Genomic DNA, 19,470 nt, shown 5'->3' with positions numbered 1-19,470 from the left:
ATGTTATATGGTCTGTTTGGTAGAAACACAACTCGTCATGTTTGGAGGAGACAGAATGCTGAGTTCCATCATAAGAACACCATGCCTACTGTGAAGCATGTTGGTGGCAACATCATGCTTTGGGACTATTTCTCTGCAAAGGGACCAGGACGACTGATCCATTTACATAAAAAAATGAATAGGGCCCTGTATCTTGAGATTTTGACTGAAAATGTCCTTCCATCAGCAAGAATTGAAGCTGAAACATGGTTGGGTCTTTCAGCATGATAATGATCCCAAGCACACTGCCAAGGCAACAAAGGAGCGGCTTCATAAGAAGCATATGAAGGTCCTGGAGTGGCCTGGCCAGTCTCCACATCCCAACCCCATAGAAAACCTTTGAAAGTTGAAAGTTCGTGTTGCTCATTGACAGTGCAAAGGTTGAAATTTTGGGGAAATCACAAATGGGATTTCTCAGGGTCACAGAGACGGAGTTCAAATCGATCTGCACAGATATAAATGAATAAGACAATGTGACGTGTTTACTGCTTGAGCAGAAGCTAGCTTCTGACCCGTGTATTAAAGAATCTTGTGATTATAAAATACAACATTCGACTTCGACCTTGGAGCAAGAACAAGGAATAAACATCCCACATCCCACATGGTGTGAACCAACTGATTATGAATTCTCTCAGTATGTTATGAATAGAGATGAGTGATGTTCGAGGTTCGAGGTTCGCCAATTTCATGTTCGAGTGATTTTGGGGGGTGCTCGAGATCGAACTCAAATGCGACCTTTTTGCTAAAAGCTCGACAGCTCGAGTTACATTCGATAACAGTTCGATCAGCAAAAAGCCTAGCTACTTACCAGCTGGCTTTTCACTGTAATAGTGTGAGCCACTCTGTGATTCACACTATTATCAAATTTCAGCATATAGTGTGCGGGGGGGACACGTTTAGATCTGTGCTGCTGGGAGAATGGCGATCGCCATTTTTTTTTTTTTTTTTCCTAAGCGCACGTGCAGTTGGGCGGGCCAGCATGTCAGCCAATCCCAGACACACACACAGCTAAGTGGACTTTTTGCCAGACAAGCAAGGGCATGTGTCATAGGCTGTGAATGTCACATGTCCTTGCATTATAAATACGGCCATTTTCTCTCATGGCGCCATTATCTGCCTTCTTCGCGTGGGTGACAGTCACCGCTCATGCAGCTCCTGTTGCCGCTCCTGCTGTGTATGCTACATACACAGCGCTGTACAGATTAGGAACAGAAGTTTTTTCAGCCCTTTTCAGGGCTGATTTCTTGGGGCTCAGAGCCATAGCTGACAGGCAGGTCCATGGAAATGCTGTATAAAGCTTTAGATAGCGTCTGTGTACCTAATCTCAGGGAATTCCTTGCTGCATTTCATCATTAGGAGGGATAGAAAGTGAGGCTTCCTTTCCTGTCCACTGACCCACAGAACCCGGCCACTGTACCCACCTGCCCACTTTTGCCACGCTATTTTCATAGCAAACAGTGCTGAAACTTAGTGGCATCTACAAAGTGTCTCCTATACTCCATTAGTATCCCACTGGTGCCAAGTAAGTTCTAGCACCTCTGCATTCTACCCTCCTGCCCATGTTTGCTACACTATTTTAATAGCAAACAGTGCTGAAAGTTAGTGGCATCCAAAAAGTGGCTGCTATACTCCATTAGTGTACCACTGGTGCCAAGCAAGTTCCAGCACCTCTGCATTCTACCCTCCTGCCCATGTTTGCTACGCTATTTTAATAGCAAACAGTACTGAAACTTAGTAGCATCCACAAAGTGTCTGCTATACTAATTTAGTGTCCCACTTGTGCCAAGCAAGTCCCACCACCTCTGCATTCTACCCTCATGCACATTTTGCTACGCTATTTTTATAGCAAAAAGTGCGGAAACTTAGTGGCATCCACAAAGTGTCTGCTATACTAATTTAGTGTCCCACTTGTGCCAAGCAAGTCCCACCACCTCTGCATTCTTCCCTCATGCACACTTTGCTACGCTATTTTTATAGGAAACAGTGCTGAAAATTAGTGGCATCTGCAAAGTGTCTGCTATACTAATTTAGTGTCCCACTTGTCCACAGAAAGAAGAATAAGACCACACCAAAGCTGTAATATTTAATCCGGTAATTCTTTATTCCATATCAAAGGTAATAGGTGTGGGCTGTAAGCGGGTGGAGAAGACCTGGATGCGGCCCCTCGCTGCGGACGACGGCCATTTCGCCTGTAATTAGGCTTCTACGGGTCCACATGTGGGGTAAGACCAACTCTCCTTAAATAGGAGAGTACATCCAGGTGACCTCCCCGCACATAAAAAAACACACAACGTGAAGTGTATAATACAATAAAAGATACTATGCTTCAACAAAATGAATACATCATGTACCGCTTTTAAAAACAATATTGCAAACCAGCCAGAGGACAATTATAAACTACAGTTCAAGATATGATGTTGCTCCTTCAATACATGAATTTATATATAATTTTACATTATTGAAACTTATACATGCATTGGTTTTTTACATATATTTTTTACATTATTATTGATTCCATTAATCTTTAGATATATAATTTCATTTTTTACTGTAGCAACAACCTCACTGTTACAGGAATACTGATAAATCATTGCGATCATTCATTCCTAACGCCCCTTGCGCTCCATATTTCATAATTAATTTTGCTTCCATCTGTAAAAGTAGTTTTTGAAGGTCCCCTCCTTGTGGGGGGAGTGAGACTCTTTCTAAACCAGCAAAATTAAGGATGTCAGGACAACCATCGTGCGATTCCCGTATGTGTTCTATCAGTCTAGGGGAGCCTTTGCCTGTTGCAATTGAATTTTAGTGCTCCCTAAAACAAATATATAGGCATCTAATGGTTTTTCCTATATAAAATCTCCCACAAGGGCAAATTATTGTGTAAACTACAAATTTAGTCTTGCATGAAATGAACTGTTTTATTTGGTGTAAGTGAGAGCCAATTTGCACGGACTTTCCGGTCATATGTAGATTACAAAATCTGCATTGTCCACATTTAAAATTCCCAACTGGGCATTGTCTGTCCAGCCATGTACTTTGACTAGTCAATCTATTCTTGACCAGTAAGTCCCTCAAATTATGGCATCTCCTATAGGAAATCAGCGGTTTTGAAATGGTCATATTTTTCAACTCAGGATCCCTCTCTAGAATATGCCAATTACTATTTAGAGTTTTTCTTATAGTTTCAAACATAGGTCCGAATTTAAAACTAAAGGTAAATCTATCATTAGCATTATTCTTTTTCTTTTTCTTTCTTTTTCCCATCATGCAGTCTGCTGGACAAATATGAGATCCCTCGGATAAAGTTTTTTTATACGCTGCATCAATGATGGTATCGGGATAACCCCGTTCCTGCAGTCTATGTTTTAATTCCCTCGCCTGTTCTGAAAAAGCCACAGTGGTATTGTTAGTTCTTTTTACCCTCAAAAATTGAGAATAAGGTAAAGTGGTTTTTGTGTGTTGGGGTGTGCGCTTTCATGATGTAAGTACCTGCGCGTCTACGGTTAATACTACAGGTGTGCAAGCGGGCCGATCGGATGCAGCTTCTTTCTTCGTGGAGTGCAACCAGAAAAAAGACACAGAGGTAATGGGAGTAAAAACCCTGGAACAAAAAATCTATTCCCTCTTTGAGAGAGAAGTGCGGCTGTTTTGGACAGTGCAATCTTTGCAATCGTATGTGGACTGCAATAGGGTCCCAAGGGGCTTGCGTATTATCAAATCTGTGTCACAGTTTCAACATGATTTGACTTTTGTAAAAGAATGGGAAACCATACAATCAGACTGTTCTATGAGATTGTTACAATTAGTTTTAAGGAAAAATATAGAGGATTACAATGCTTTGAACATAGAACTGGAAACTTTAAAGCAGGATACTCGCTCTAGAGTGGCAGAGGATTACTGGTCCTCGTTTATATCTAAATTAGATAAAAAGTTGATGGATGTTCAGATGGAAATTAAAAATAAAAAAAGAGAAAAATTCTTAAGAGATAAGCAGGATTATGACACCAACCAGATTTTTTGCTGGACAAAAGACAAAATGAAGGGATATAAAAAATATCCATATATGCATAATAAAAATAAAAAATCTAATGCACAAAAAAAGGATATTGGACTACTGATTCAGAGTCCAGTGGCTCTGAAGAAGTACTCCCAGGTCCGTCCAGGGAGACCGCCTTGGCTGTGCCCACTCCTGCCCCTTTGGGAAACGTACCCGACGGGGGGGCAAGAAGGGGCACAAGAGGAAAGGGACGCAAAAGAAAATCAGTGTCTTGGAGGAGTTAGGTAGTGTCTCATCGCCAGTCTCTAGTAACAACATAATAAACCTATCTGAACATCCACTGACAAATGACATGGTGTCCGTCTTGTCAAAAGGACTAAGCTTTTGTGTTCCTGAGGGATTCAATTTTGTGGAGTTTAGAATCGATCTGTATGAGGCGATAAGAAAGATACATTTATTTAAATATTTCAATCAAATGTCCGAGAATAGAAATGTAGTTCCCGAGGGTGAACAACCATGTACAGAGGATAGCGGAATTTTTGATGTGACAGGGGAATTTGACCCCAACACATTAAAAGAAGCTGCATTGCTACTCAGTCTGAATGAACCTACACAAGAATTTGATGTGGATATAAATTAAATTATTTGTGAACCGATGAGATTCACAAAGGGTAACAAATCAGACTTCTATCCGCCCACTACACATGGGAACTTGATTGATTTATTTCAAGACACAGTGGTTAAAGAAGTGGAAGCTTTGATGTATCCACAACCAAATATGAACTTAAATAAGGGTGAATTAACAACAGTGAAAATTATGTTCACGTGGGAAGACACAATCTTCCGCGAAGCGGATAAGGGCGCAACATTGTGCTACTGTCCCGAGATATGTATCAACATGAATGTTTAAAACAGCTACAAGATCGTAAAACATATAGATCCCTACTATTTAATCCCATCAGTGAATACAAAAAACAACTCATGCGTCTCCTGGACAGATATGTAACCCTCCGTTTTCTTTCTAAAAAAACAAGCAGAAAAACTGATCCCGCCTTTTCCCACAAGACCACACTGGTATTGTATACCAAAAATACATAAAAATGAAAAAAATCCTCCTGGCTGTCCAATAGTGGCGGGAATTGGCTCACTCACTGAGCCACTCTCCCTCTATTTGGATTGGCTTTTGAGATCACTATTAGTCCATATCCACCTTATGTCAAGGACAGTGGGGATTTTATATCACTCCTAAAAGAAATAACATGGCAGGAGGGTTATAGTCTAACAACAATTGATGTGGATAGTTTATATACACGTATTCCACAAATTATGGGTATAAAAGCGGTAAAAGACAGTCACACGGAGCGGTAAGAGCCCGTTATTTTGTGAGTTTGTGGGTGAGGTGCTTGATTTTGTTTTGTCAAAAAATGCCTTTATGTTTCTAGAAAAATGGTACGTACAATGTGGGGGTACTGCGATGGGTACCCCCGTCTCGTGCACCATGACTAATATATTTTTGGGGTATTTTGAAGGAAAATACGTGTATACGGCCAACAACCCCTATTTGAAACATATTAGGTATTATTTAAGGTATGTCGACGACGTGTTCATGGTGTGGGATGGAACAGAGGAGGATTTTTCCAACTTTGTTTCCTACCTCAACACCTCTAACACCATGAACATGTCGTTCACTTCTACCTATGGTGGCAACTCCATTAATTTTTGGATGTCGAAGTGGGAGTAATTGACGGAGTAATAACCACAAAAATGTATAGAAAACCCACAGCTTCAAATTCTGTCTTACATTATGAAAGCGCACACCCCCAACACACAAAAACCGCTTTACCTTATTCTCAATTTTTGAGGGTAAAAAGAACTAACAATACCACTGTGGCTTTTTCAGAACAGGCGAGGGAATTAAAACATAGACTGCAGGAACGGGGTTATCCCGATACCATCATTGATGCAGTGTATAAAAAAACTTTATCCGAGGGATCTCATATTTGTCCAGCAGACTGCGTGATGGGAAAAAGAAAGAAAAAGAAAAAGAATAATGCTAATGATAGATTTACCTTTAGTTTTAAATTCGGACCTATGTTTGAAACTATAAGAAAAACTCTAAATAGTAATTGGCATATTCTAGAGAGGGATCCTGAGTTGAAAAATATGACCATTTCAAAACCGATAATTTCCTATAGGAGATGCCATAATTTGAGGGACTTACTGGTCAAGAATAGATTGACTAGTCAAAGTACATGGCTGGACAGACAATGCCCAGTTGGGAATTTTAAATGTGGACAATGCAGATTTTGTAATCTACATATGACCGGAAAGTCCGTGCAAATTGGCTCTCACTTACACCAAATAAAACAGTTCATTTCATGCAAGACTAAATTTGTAGTTTACACAATAATTTGCCCTTGTGGGAGATTTTATATAGGAAAAACCATTAGATGCCTATATATTCATTTTAGGGAGCACTACAATTCAATTGCAACAGGCAAGGGCTCCCCTAGACTGATAAAACACATACGGGAATCGCACGATGGTTGTCCTGACATCCTTAATTTTGCTGGTTTAGAAAGAGTCTCACTCCCCCCACAAGGAGGGGACCTTCAAAAACTACTTTTACAGATGGAAGCAAAATTAATTATGAAATATGGAGCGCAAGGGGCGTTAGGAATGAATGATCGCAATGATTTATCAGTATTCCTGTAACAGTGAGGTTGTTGCTACAGTAAAAAATGGAATTATATATCTAAAGATTAATGGAATCAATAATAATGTAAAAAATATATGTAAAAAAACCAATGCATGTATAATTTTCAATAATGTAAAATTATATATAAATTCATGTATTGAAGGAGCAACATCCTATCTTGAACTGTAGTTTATAATTGTCCTCTGGCTGGTTTGCAATATTGTTTTTAAAAGCGGTACATGATGTATTCATTTTGTTGAAGCATAGTATCTTTTATTGTATTATACACTTCACGTTGTGTGTTTTTTTATGTGCGGGGAGGTCACCTGGATGTACTCTCCTATTTAAGGAGAGTTGGTCTTACCCCACATGTGGACCCGTAGAAGCCTAATTACAGGCAAAACGGCCGTCGTCCTCAGCGAGGGGCCGCATCCAGGTCTTCTCCACCCGCTTACAGCCCACACCTATTACTTTTGATATGGAATAAAGAATTACCGGATGAAATATTACAGCTTTGGTGCGGTCGTATTCTTCTTTCTGTGGATCATTGGGACTTTCTGCTCCTGTCTCGACCTGCACGCTGACCCGGATTCTGCATGACAGCTGGTACCGTGTTTCCTTAACTATGAATCAGTCCATGGTGTAACAGGCATGCACGTGTAGTGCAGGACTTCTTTCTTTTTGGACATTAGTGTCCCACTTGTGCCAAGCAAGTCCCACCACCTCTGCATTCTACCCTCATGCACATTTTGCTACGCTATTTTTATAGCAAACAGTGCTGAAACATAGTGGCATCCACAAAGTGTCTGCTATACTAATTTAGTGTCCCACTTGTGCCAAGCAAGTCCCACCACCTCTGCATTCTACCCCCATGCACATTTTGCTACGTTATTTTTATAGCAAACAGCTGAAAATTAGTGGCATCCACAAAGTGTCTGCTATACTATTTTAGTGTCCCACTTGTGCCAAGCAAGTCCCAACACCTCTGCATTATACCCTCATGCACATTTTGCTACGCAATTTTTATAGCAAACAGTGCTGAAAATTAGTGGCATCCAAACATTGTCTGCTATACTAAATTAGTGTCCCACTGGAGCAAGCAAGTCCCACCACCTCTGCATTCTACCCTCATGCACATTTTGCTATGCTAGTTTTATAGCAAACAGTGCTGAAACTTAGCGGCATCCACAAAGTGTCTGCTATACTAATTTAGTGTCCCACTTGTGCCAAGCAAGTCCCACCACCTCTGCATTCTACCCTCATGCACATTTTGCTACACTATTTTAATAGCAAACAGTGCTGAAACTAAGCGGCATCCACAAAGTGTCTGCTATACTAATTTAGTAACCCACTTGTGCCAAGCAAGTCCCATTACCTCTGCATTCTACCCTCATGCACATTTTTCTACACTATTTTAATAGAAAACAGTGCTGAAATGTAGTGGCATTCACAAAGTGTCTACTATACTCCATTAGTGTCCCACTGGTGCCAAGCAAGTTTCAATACCTCTGCATTCTACCCTCCTGCACATTTTGCTACGCAATTTTTATAGCAAACAGTGCTGAAACTTAGTGGCATCCAAACAGTGTCTGCTGTACTAAATTAGTGTCCCACTGGTGCCAAGCAAGTTACACCACCTCTGCATTCTACCCTCATGCACATTTTACTACGCTATTTTAATAGCAAACAATGCTGCCAGTTTTAGGGCCATAGTTACATTGTCAGGGATAGTCAGTGTTGGTTCTTTAGCTGTCAATAAAGCTAGACCACCTCTGCAATCTACAACACCTCTCAATTTTTGCTACCACATTTTAAGTGGCTAATCTTGTCCCTAACAAAATGAGTGGCAAAAGGACAGATGCTGGTGGAAAGGGGAAGAGCCGTGTTGGAAAAGGAAAAAAAGGGTTTGTCCGTGGGGAAGATGACAAAGCTCCATTAACATCTGCTGAAGTTAGACCATCTTCCAGCAAAAGAAAGATGTCTACTACTTTCCGTGGACAATCCGATGTGCTCCCTTTTTTTACGGACCAGAACAACTGTAAGAAAGGTAAATGATGCACAAAAAAAGAACATGCTTGAATGGATCTCAAGTGCTCCAACAAGTGCCCTCTCCTCCACCTCAACTACCACATCAAAAAATAAAACAGTCCTCAGAGTTATCATCCCAATCACACTTGCTTTCTCCCAGCTCTCAAGTCTCCACCCGCCCTGCACAGTATGGTGTAACAGAGATGGCTGAGTCTGCAAAGCTGTTCAGCCACACTATAGCCTGGGAATCAGAGGTCTGCTCCCAAACTACAGTGAGTACAGACCAGGAAATGGTCTGCAGTGATGCCCAGAAGCTTTGTGACTCAGATTCAGGCCCTGATGACCAAGTTTCTGAGCATAATGTAGACCCGCATTCACAAACTGTAACACCTGTTGGTTGAGACAATGAGAAACATACTGATGACGATGAGACGCAGATACCAGATTGGGATGACAACTTAAATATTCGGTCAAGGCAGGAAGAGGCTAGGTCTGAGGGCGAGGGGAGTGCAAACACAACGCTTGATGATGAAGGTCTAGATCCCACTTACTGTCAACCCACAGTCAGGCACTTGAGAAGGTCAACAGAGGCGGTGGAGGAGGATGCAACTGACGACAAAGTTACCTTGCGCCTTACTGGACAGAGTCGGAGTACGGGTAGCACGTCTACAACTGCATCCTTAGCCACGACTCTGCCTCTGAGCAAAAGTCGGGCTGGCTCTGAGGTCGCATGTCCTCTAAGCCTTGCCTACATTGGGCTCTTTTTTGACCTTGCAAAGGATCTCCCAAATCATGTGATCTGTAAAATTTGTCTGGAATCTATAAGTAGAGGCAAAAAGCTCACCAGTTTGACAACTTCTTCCATGAATCGTCACATTAATACCAAGCATAAGTCCCAGTGGGAAGCTCACTGTGCTGCAATGCGGCCTAGTGGAGCGGGCCAACCACCACCTGCCCCTTCCAGTGCATCCGTGCGCTCTTCATCTTCTATGACTGTGGGGACAGCTGTCACACCTGGTTTTCCACGCACACCTTCCACTACTGTAACTGCAACAGGCAGTTTGCTTGGTAGGTCGTCAGTTGGTTTGGAAGGGGAAACAAGTGCAAATGTACAGCTCTCTCAGACATCGATAGCACCAACTTTGGATGAAGGCAACATCATGCCTCCGCCTGCATTTTCCTCACAGACCTACATTTTTCCAGGGACACACTACTCACCACCGTCTCCACATAGCAGCCAGATCTCTGTCCCTCACATGTGGACAAATAAAAGGCCATTTCTTCCGACTCATGCAAAGCTAAGAGGTTGACTTTATCCCTCTGTAAGCTCTTGGCTACCGAAATGCTGCCTTTCTGCCTGGTGGACACACAGGATTTTCGAGACCTTATGTCTGTCGCTGTGCCCCAGTACCAGATGCCCAGTCGCCACTACTTTTCTAAGAAAGGTGTGCCTGCGCTACACCAGCATGTCGCACACAACATCACCACTTCCTTGAGAAACTCTGTGTGTGAACGGGTGCATTTCACCACGATACTTCGACCAGTAAGCATGGACAGGGGCGTTACATGTCGCTGACTAGGCACTGGGTAACTATGGTGATAGATGGAGAAGGGTCTGCTGAACAAGTCTTGCCGTCCCCACGACTTGTGCGTCAATCATCTGTATGTATAAGTTCCTCCAACGCTTCTGCCTCCTCAACCTCGTCTGGGTCCTCCATCTCCACCCAAGCCTGCCTGGTCAGGCCACCAGCGTTGAAACTGCGCACAAGGAATTACACACACCTCCTTAATATGCTGGCAGCAGAGCGCAACGGCATCAGGCGGTCTTTATCTTGAAATGTCCTGGAAATAAGAGTCACACAGCGGCTGAGTTAAGGGCAGCTCTGCGGTCCGAGTTTCGCAAATGGTTGTCTCCACTCAACCTGCAGCCACGTAACTCCGTGTGCGACAATGCTTCAAATCTGTGTGCGGCGCTTCGCCTGGGCAAGGTGACACACGTGCCTTGTATGGCCCACATGTTGAACCTTGTTGTCCAGCAATTTTTAACACACTATCCCGGCCTAGATGGCCTTCTGCACAGGGCACGAAAACTGTCTGCTCACTTCCGCCGTTCAACCGCTGCAGCTGACCGACTTGCATCGCTCCAGAAGTCATTCGGCCTGCCGGTTCATCGCCTGAAATGCAATGTGCCGACATGCTGGAATTCGACTCTCCACATGTTACAGCGACTGTGGCAGCACCGCCGAGCAATGGTGCAATACGTCATGACGTATAGCCTGAGCCAACGAGATGAAGAGGTGGGGCAGATCACCCTGATGGAGTGGTCTCAGATCAAGGACCTATGCACCCTTCTGCACAGTTTCGGCATGGCGACGAATATGTTTAGCGCTGACAATGCCATTATCAGTAGAGATGAGCGAACCGGCCGTGGTTCGGCTCGAGTTCGATTCGTCGAACGGAGGTCCCGTTCAATTTCGGTTTGGCGAACGTTCGACGAACCACTCGAACCGCATAGGAAACAATGGCAGGCAATCACAAACACATAAAAACACCTAGAAAAAACCCTCAAAGGTGTCCAAAAGGTGACAAATAGTGATGAGCGAGCATGCTTGTCACTACTCGGTACTCGCACGAGTATCACTGTACTCGGGCTGCTCGGCGGGGACCGAGTAATCTCGCGATACTCGTGCTTTACTCGTGGTCTTCATTTCTGCATGTTGGCGCTCTTTTGAGAGCCAGCCCTCATGCAGGGATTGGCTGGCAGACCACTGCAATGCCACAGCCCTGTTAGTTGTGGAATTGCAGTGATTGGCCGGCCTGCACAGCGTCACCGAGCCTTTATATAGGCCGGCGCGCTGTGCTCTGCTCACAGCTATTCTGACAGTGAGTGTAGGGAGAGTGTCGCTGATTCAGGGAAAGCTTTGCGGCCCTTTATAGCTTTTTCAGTTGCAGGGCTGCAAACAGTGTGACCAAAAGTCCTTCTCAGGACTATTCTAGTTGTATACAGGCAGGCAGGGTATAGCCAGGTCGGCGTACAGTAGCAGAGTCCTTCTCAGGACTATTGTTGCTATATACAGGCAGGGTATAGCCAGGTCTGAATACAGGCTAGTGACCAAAAGAGTCCTTGTCAGGACTATTGTAGCAGTATACAGGCAGGCAGGCAGGCAGGGTAGTGGTGACCGTATACCAGCCTTCATATCTGGGGCTGGTGTACACAGTGTAAAACAGTCCAGATAGTGTCTGACTTGTCTGTACTGTAATTGTCGCTCCCCAAAAAAACCTGTTAGGTTATTATTGCGTCCGTGCTTGGTTTTTAAAACCGCACGTGTGTGCCTGTTGGTGGCAGCGTACAGGTGCACTGGTGTGCGTTTACCAAACTATTATATAACGCACAAGTGTAGTGTATAATACACGTCAGTCAGCAGTGGCTGATAGTGTCAGAGTTCTTAATTTTTGCTCCTAAAACCTGTGTTAGGTTATTATTGCGTCCGTGCTTGGTTTTTAAAACCGCACGTGTGTGCCTGTTGGTGGCAGCGTACAGGTGCACTGGTGTGCGTTTACCAAACTATTATATAACGCACAAGTGTAGTGTATAATACACGTCAGTCAGCAGTGGCTGATAGTGTCAGAGTTCTTAATTTTTGCTCCTAAAACCTGTGTTAGGTTATTATTGCGTCCGTGCTTGGTTTTTAAAACCGCACGTGTGTGCCTGTTGGTGGCAGCGTACAGGTGCACTGGTGTGCGTTTACCAAACTATTATATAACGCACAAGTGTAGTGTATAATACACGTCAGTCAGCAGTGGCTGATAGTGTCAGAGTTCTTAATTTTTGCTCCTAAAACCTGTGTTAGGTTATTATTGCGTCCGTGCTTGGTTTTTAAAACCGCACGTGTGTGCCTGTTGGTGGCAGCGTACAGGTGCACTGGTGTGCGTTTACCAAACTATTATATAACGCACAAGTGTAGTGTATAATACACGTCAGTCAGCAGTGGCTGATAGTGTCAGAGTTCTTAATTTTTGCTCCTAAAACCTGTGTTAGGTTCTTAGTGCGTCCGTGCTTGGTTTTTAAAACCGCACGTGTGTGCCTGTTGGTGGCAGCGTACAGGTGCACTGGTGTGCGTTTTTACCAAACTATTATATAACGCACAAGTGTAGTGTATAATACACGTCAGTCAGCAGTGGCTGATAGTGTCAGAGTTCTTAATTTTTGCTCCTAAAACCTGTGTTAGGTTATTATTGCGTCCGTGCTTGGTTTTTAAAACCGCACGTGTGTGCCTGTTGGTGGCAGCGTACAGGTGCACTGGTGTGCGTTTACCAAACTATTATATAACGCACAAGTGTAGTGTATAATACACGTCAGTCAGCAGTGGCTGATAGTGTCAGAGTTCTTAATTTTTGCTCCTAAAACCTGTGTTAGGTTATTATTGCGTCCGTGCTTGGTTTTTAAAACCGCACGTGTGTGCCTGTTGGTGGCAGCGTACAGGTGCACTGGTGTGCGTTTACCAAACTATTATATAACGCACAAGTGTAGTGTATAATACACGTCAGTCAGCAGTGGCTGATAGTGTCAGAGTTCTTAATTTTTGCTCCTAAAACCTGTGTTAGGTTCTTAGTGCGTCCGTGCTTGCATTTAAAAACCGCACGTGTGTGCCTGTCGGTGGCAGCGTACAGGTGCACTTGTGTGCAATTTCCAGAAACTTTGATATAACGCACAAGTAGTGAATATACACGTCAGCAGTGCACAGCATTGCAAAATGCGCAAGGGCATTGGCAAGGAACAAGGAAGTGGACGTGATGGTGGTGCAGGCAGAGGCCGAGGTCGTGGGCAAGCTCTAATTTCGCCACAACAAAGGGCCACATCTAGTCGCTCGCACGTCCTGTCCCAAATTCTTGGGGACCGCAGCAGTACACCGCTCTTGAACCAAGACCAGTGTCAACAGGTTGTTAGTTGGATAGCGGATAATGCTTCCAGTCAGATTGGCACCACCACAAACACTCTGTCTTCCACACGGTCAAGTGTCAGTAGCCGTGATACTGCACCGCACATTTCTGAACCTGATCCTCCTTCCTACCACCAGGCTGAGTACACGTCCTCCTCGGACATTAATGATCCCACACTTGGACACTCGGAAGAGCTGTTCACGTTTCCATTCACACATTCTGGCCTCTCGCCAGCTCATATTGAAGTGGGTCATGAGGAGATCGTCTGTACAGATGGCCAAATATTTGAGCAGCCACGTTCTCACGAAGTTGGCAACGTGTCTCAACAAGTGGTGGACGATGATGAGACACAATTGTCAGCAAGTCAGGAGGAGGAGCAGGGTGCGGAAGAGGAAGACGACGTGGTGGATGATCCAGTAACTGACCCAACCTGGCAGGAGGATATGCAGAGCGAGGACAGCAGTGCACAGGGGGAGGGAGGCGTAGCATCACAACAGGCAGTAAGAAGCAGGGTGGTGGCCCCAGGCAGAAGTCAGGCAACCGTTCCCCGGAACAACACGACGACACAAGGTGCCTGTACAAATGTTAGGTCTTCACGAGTCTGGCAGTTTTTTAAGTTGGATCCAGATGATTCAAAAAAGGCCATTTGCAACACCTGCCGTGCCAGCATCAGCAGGGGTACCAAAACTAGCAGCCTGACCACCACCAGCATGATCAGGCACATGTCAGCCAAGCACCCGACTTTGTGGGAAGTACAACAGAGTCGAGGAGCAGTGCTTGCTGATGTCACTGCTACGTCTTCGCTGGTTGTGCATGCGAGCCAATCCTCTGTCCATGCTGCCTGCGAACAAGCCTCCTCCACTCCTGCACCTGCAGTTGCCTACGCAGAAAGAACACCATCATCAAGCACGTCCTTGTCCCAGCGCAGCGTTCAGTTATCCATTCAGCAAACCTTTGAACGCAGGCGCAAATACACTGCCAACACCCCACATGCCACAGTTCTAAATGCTAACATTTCGCGACTGCTTGCGCTGGAAATGTTGCCTTTTAGGCTGGTGGAGACAGAAGCATTCCGTGACCTGATGGCGGCAGCTGTCCCACGTTACTCGGTCCCCAGCCGCCACTATTTCTCCCGGTGTGCCGTCCCCGCGTTGCATAACCACGTGTCACAAAACATCACACGTGCCCTGAACAACGCTGTTTCACCCAAGGTCCACCTAACCACAGACACGTGGACAAGTGCTTGTGGGCAAGGCCGCTACATCTCGTTGACGGCACACTGGGTTAATATTGTGGAAGCTGGGACCCAGTCTGAGCGAGGGACGGAACACGTCCTTCCCACACCAAGGTTTGCAGGCCCTACCTCAGTCAGTGTTTCACCCACACTCTACAGCTCCGGAATGTCATGCTCTTCAGCCTCCTCCTCCTCCTGCGCATCCTCATCCACTGTGCCCTCCACACCAGTCACAAGCTGGAAGCACTGCAGCACTGCCTCGGCGAAGCGGCAACAGGCTGTGCTGAAGCTAATCTGCATAGGTGACAAACCCCACAATGCAGAAGAGCTGTGGACAGCTCTGAAACAGCAGGCAGATCACTGGCTCACACCTCTGAACCTAAAGCCAGGAAAGGTCGTTTGTGACAATGGCCGGAACCTGGTGGCGGCTTTGAGGCGAGGCCAGCTGACACATGTTCCATGCGTGGCCCATGTGCTCAACCTCGTGGTTCAGCGGTTTATAAAGTCATACCCAGAGCTGTCTGATCTGCTGGTAAAAGTTCGCCGCCTGTCTGCACATTTTCGAAAGTCACCTACTGCTTCAGCCGGCCTTGCCGGCTTTCAGCACCGTTTGCATCTTCCGGCTCACAGACTGGTGTGTGATGTCCCCACGCGTTGGAATTCAACTCTGCACATGTTGGTCAGGATATGTGAGCAGAAGAGGGCAGTTGTTGAGTACCTGCATCACCCAAGCCGTCGGGAAATGGGTCAAACTCCACACATAACACCTGAGGAGTGGAGATGGATGTCAGACCTATGTACCATCCTCCAAAACTTTGAGGACTCCACCAAGATGGTGAGTGGTGATGACGCCATTATTAGCGTCACCATACCGCTACTCTGCCTTCTAAAACGGTCCCTGCTGAAAAACAAACATGATGCATTGCAGGCGGAGCGCGATGAGTTGCAGCAAGAAACAGTAGTGGGTGTGGGTGATAACACACAGCCCAGCCTCGTCTCATCACAACGTGCAGTGGAGGACTATGACGAGGAGGAGGATGAAGACATGGAGCAACTCTCCGGCCAAATTGAGGATATGACATGCACACCAGTCAAATCCTCGATTCAGCGTGGCTGGCCAGAGGACAGGGTAGATGAGGAGGAGGAGGAGGAGGAGGAGGAGGAGGAGTAGGAGGACAGCATGTTCAGTCATCTTGTTGGTCAGGCTACTGAAGTCCTGGCTGTTAAGAGTCTGGCGCACATGGCTGACTTTATGGTAAGCTGCCTGTCTCGTGACCCTCGCGTTAAGAACATCTTGGCCGACAATCATTACTGGTTGGTAACACTGTTAGACCCACGCTACAAGGATAACTTTTTGTCTCTTATTCCCGTGGAGGAGAGGTCAACCAAAATGCAGCAGTTTCGGAAGGCCATACTCACGGAAGTAGGCAAAGCATTCCCCTCACAAAACGCTAGCGGCATAGGTCAGGAATCAGTGGACAACCGAGGCGTACAGCCGAGAGAGGCACAAGTCCAATCCGCCAGAGGTAGGGGAACAGTCTTTAAGATGTGGGACAGTTTTCTCAGCCCCTCACGTACCACAGCCCCTGAGGTGCGGGGTAGTGCCACAAGAAATCCTAAGTTTGCCCAGATGCTGAAGGAGTACCTTGCAGATCGAACAACTGTACTCCGACATTCCTCTGTGCCTTACAATTATTGGGTATCCAAGCTGGACACGTGGCATGAATTGGCTCTCTACGCCTTGGAAGTCCTGGCCTGCCCTGCTGCTAGCGTTTTGTCAGAGCGTGTTTTTAGTGCCGCAGGTGGAATCATTACAGATAAACGCACCCGCCTGTCAACTGAAAATGCTGACAGGCTGACTCTGATAAAGATGAACAAGGGTTGGATTGGGCCAGACTTCACCACACCACCAGCAAATGAGAGCGGAGTTTAAAGTTTGCCATGTACCTCCACTCACCCATGGGTACACTTCTCGACTTTGGATAATCGCTGGACTGCTCCTCCTTCTCCTCATGCGCCATCATGATGACCGTTACAATAGTTAGGTCTTTGTTTCAGGTATACCCCCAGTGGTAAATTTTTTCGCCCATTCTTTGCAGAATGGACATTACAACGACAGGAGACCCGCTCCTTTGCAATGGGAACAATGTTTTGAGGCCCTCATGCACGTCTCTACCCAGGGACAACGTGGAGCCTCCCAATTTTTGGCTGCCCTGCCTAAGGGCTATACTGAAATACACCCACTTCCTTACAATGGGCACTTCAGGTTTACAGGCCATCATGCACGTCTCTATCCAGGGACAATGTGGAGCCTCCCAATTTTTGGCTGCCCTGGCAAAGGGCTATACTGAAATAGACCCACTTCCTTACAATGGGCACTTCAGGTTTACAGGCCATCATGCACGTCTCTATCCAGGGACAATGTGGAGCCTCCCAATTTTTGGCTGCCCTGGCAAAGGGCTATACTGAAATAGACCCACTTCCTTACAATGGGCACTTCAGGTTTACAGGCCATCATGCACGTCTCTATCCAGGGACAATGTGGAGCCTCCCAATTTTTGGCTGCCCTGGCAAAGGGCTATACTAAAATAGACCCACTTCCTTACAATGGGCACTTCAGGTTTACAGGCCATCATGCACGTCTCTATCCAGGGACAATGTGGAGCCTCCCAATTTTTGGCTGCCCTGGCAAAGGGCTATACTAAAATAGACCCACTTCCTTACAATGGGCACTTCAGGTTTACAGGCCATCATGCACGTCTCTATCCAGGGACAATGTGGAGCCTCCCAATTTTTGGCTGCCCTGGCAAAGGGCTATACTAAAATAGACCCACTTCCTTACAATGGGCACTTCAGGTTTACAGGCCATCATGCACGTCTCTATCCAGGGACAATGTGGAGCCTCCCAATTTTTGGCTGCCCTGGCAAAGGGCTATACTGAAATAGACCCACTTCCTTACAATGGGCACTTCAGGTTTACAGGCCATCATGCACGTCTCTATCCAGGGACAATGTGGAGCCTCCCAATTTTTGGCTGCCCTGGCAAAGGGCTATACTAAAATAGACCCACTTCCTTACAATGGGCACTTCAGGTTTACAGGCCATCATGCACGTCTCTATCCAGGGACAATGTGGAGCCTCCCAATTTTTGGCTGCCCTGGCAAAGGGCTATACTAAAATAGACCCACTTCCTTACAATGGGCACTTCAGGTTTACAGGCCATCATGCACGTCTCTATCCAGGGACAATGTGGAGCCTCCCAATTTTTGGCTGCCCTGGCAAAGGGCTATACTGAAATAGACCCACTTCCTTACAATGGGCACTTCAGGTTTACAGGCCATCATGCACGTCTCTATCCAGGGACAATGTGGAGCCTCCCAATTTTTGGCTGCCCTGGCAAAGGGCTATACTGAAATAGACCCACTTCCTTACAATGGGCACTTCAGGTTTACAGGCCATCATGCACGTCTCTATCCAGGGACAATGTGGAGCCTCCCAATTTTTGGCTGCCCTGGCAAAGGGCTATACTAAAATAGACCCACTTCCTTACAATGGGCACTTCAGGTTTACAGGCCATCATGCACGTCTCTATCCAGGGACAATGTGGAGCCTCCCAATTTTTGGCTGCCCTGGCAAAGGGCTATACTGAAATAGACCCACTTCCTTACAATGGGCACTTCAGGTTTACAGGCCATCATGCACGTCTCTATCCAGGGACAATGTGGAGCCTCCCAATTTTTGGCTGCCCTGGCAAAGGGCTATACTGAAATAGACCCACTTCCTTACAATGGGCACTTCAGGTTTACAGGCCATCATGCACGTCTCTATCCAGGGACAATGTGGAGCCTCCCAATTTTTGGCTGCCCTGGCAAAGGGCTATACTGAAATAGACCCACTTCCTTACAATGGGCACTTCAGGTTTACAGGCCATCATGCACGTCTCTATCCAGGGACAATGTGGAGCCTCCCAATTTTTGGCTGCCCTGGCAAAGGGCTATACTGAAATAGACCCACTTCCTTACAATGGGCACTTCAGGTTTACAGGCCATCATGCACGTCTCTATCCAGGGACAATGTGGAGCCTCCCAATTTTTGGCTGCCCTGGCAAAGGGCTATACTGAAATAGACCCACTTCCTTACAATGGGCACTTCAGGTTTACAGGCCATCATGCACGTCTCTATCCAGGGACAATGTGGAGCCTCCCAATTTTTGGCTGCCCTGGCAAAGGGCTATACTAAAATAGACCCACTTCCTTACAATGGGCACTTCAGGTTTACAGGCCATCATGCACGTCTCTATCCAGGGACATTGGTGAACCTCACAATTTTGGACTGCCCTGGCAAAGGAAAATACTACAAAGACTCACTTCCTCAAAATGGGCACATTAGACTCAAGAGGCCTTCATGTACGTCTCTTCTCAGGGACATCGGAGTGCCACACAATGTTTTCACGTAAAATCTTTCATGTATTAATCTCAAAAAGTAACATACACCAGCTCTATCTCACTATTGGGTATGTGCCCTTAACATTTC

Source organism: Anomaloglossus baeobatrachus, chromosome 7 (genome assembly GCF_048569485.1).
Source record: "Anomaloglossus baeobatrachus isolate aAnoBae1 chromosome 7, aAnoBae1.hap1, whole genome shotgun sequence".
Taxonomy (NCBI): Eukaryota; Metazoa; Chordata; class Amphibia; order Anura; family Aromobatidae; genus Anomaloglossus; species Anomaloglossus baeobatrachus.
Note: the sequence above shows the minus strand (reverse complement) of the source record.